The sequence below is a fragment of the Triticum dicoccoides genome, chromosome 1B, assembly GCF_002162155.2.
Source record: "Triticum dicoccoides isolate Atlit2015 ecotype Zavitan chromosome 1B, WEW_v2.0, whole genome shotgun sequence".
Taxonomy (NCBI): Eukaryota; Viridiplantae; Streptophyta; class Magnoliopsida; order Poales; family Poaceae; genus Triticum; species Triticum dicoccoides.
Genome location: NC_041381.1, coordinates 691,152,540 through 691,154,464, shown reverse-complemented (window position 1 = coordinate 691,154,464; position 1,925 = coordinate 691,152,540).

The following is a 1,925-nucleotide window of genomic DNA, read 5'->3' as shown; positions in this document are numbered from 1 at the left end:
CGCCCCCTCTCTTCTTCCTCTTCCATGTTAATTAGCAGTAGTAGTAGATGTTAATTAGTACTAGGGTCATACATAATGATTTTTAGTAGTAGTAGTAGTATGGTTAATAGTAGATGTTTTTTAGTTAGGGTAATAATAGATGTTAAGTAGTAGATAATGTTGATGTTAATTAGTTCAGTAGGGTTTAGTTTTTAAATTGAGTTTGTTTAACTAGATGTTAATTAGGGCAGTAGGGAATTTAGTTTAGAGTAAAGTAATTTAGTTCAGTAGTTAACTAAATGTAATCTATATTTAGTTTAGGGCAGTAGGGAAAGCTAGGACATGCAAATTTGAAGTGGTCACGATATATGCAAATTCCTCTATTGTGTTTGAACAAGCATGTTTTGATTGTGTCCAAGTGGCCTTTTGTTGTTTCCATGGAATGAAGCCGAGTGGCCTATGTTTTGCCGGAATGTTGATTCATTTCCGTTCCGGCAAATTTCAGATTCTCGATTTGTCCACTTTTTAGCAAAGGTCATGCCGAAATTTTCCGTGAATTTCGGCATGACTTGTGCTACAAACTACGACATATCGAGTGCCCGGGATTTGCCGCACCGGGAAGGAGTCAATGTTCCTGCAAAACAATAGGCCTTTTTATGTCATTATTTATTTTATTAGGTCTAGAATTAATTGACTAGATTTAATCGTAGGAAACATGGCTAGCAATGATGAAGGGCAGGGTTCTGGTGATTGCGACGATGTCTATCGGGCGGCAGACGAATTTTTGAGCCTTGCCGACAATCAACCGATGTTGTTGCTGGGCCCACCGGTGGCATCGAGGACTGAGACCGACACGTAGACCGGTGCTGAGACTTAGACCGGTACTGAGACTCAGACCGGCATCGAGACCGACGCTGAGACTGAGACCAACGCTGCCTCGGGGAGCGAAGCCGGTGTAGAACCGAAAGCAAAGAGGCAACGGCTTCCTAACAAACTTAGGACTACTAGACTGGTGGTCACAGAGGTGGACGACGGCAATTTTGAGCCAAAAGCGCCCGAGGAAGCACGCAGGTGCTACGGCAATCAAATAGGCTGCATCGTACGGACAACCGCCACCATCAATGATGAGAAACTACAGAAGATAGATAATATGAGGCCCTCTCTGCTAAAGAAGTTTCATCAGATATTCTTGTTCCCGGGCCGGAATGAATAGGATTATAAAGATCCAGATAAGGACCCGGCAATGAAGAAGATAAACAAACACACCATGACCAAGTTTAGCGATGTTGGCCGCCTGAAAAACAAGGGTGAAAGCAAGGATCATCGACAAGAAGGAACCCTACTCCGAGATTGTAAAGGATAATCCAACAATCACGGAAGAGCAGTTTCAAATATTCAAGGCGACTTGCGAGGCCGAAGCTTCCCAAAAAAGTCTAAGTACATGAAGGGGCTTCAAGAGAGGAACATTGAGAGCCACCACCTCGAAAGCCGTGGTTACGTCGGGAAGAGGTCCAAATGGGCCAAGGAGGACGCGGAAGCCGCGAGTCTGGGCATCCCAGACCCCTTGGCGGAGTTCACCTTCCCGCAGGAGCGTGACGTCCTCAGGGCCCGACACCGTTGGGACCCAGTGAAGAAGGTTTACGAGACAAACGCGGTCACGACGGAGTTCATTAGACTACTGGTAATTTTAATTTCTGATCAATTCGACTACACACGTTAGTCATATTTGTAAACGATCCTTGTGCCTTTTGCAGAGAGAGCAACACAGGATTGCGGCCGAAAGCGACTCGCCGTCTGAGGCATTGGCGAGGCCCAAATGGGACACTCCATTCAACCGGGCGTTGAACATATTGAAACGACTCCCGGTGGAGACTCGACCGTCGTATGGACGCATGCACGATGTCGGAGACGGCGCCACGTGGAAGAAGTACTACCGTGAGACCACG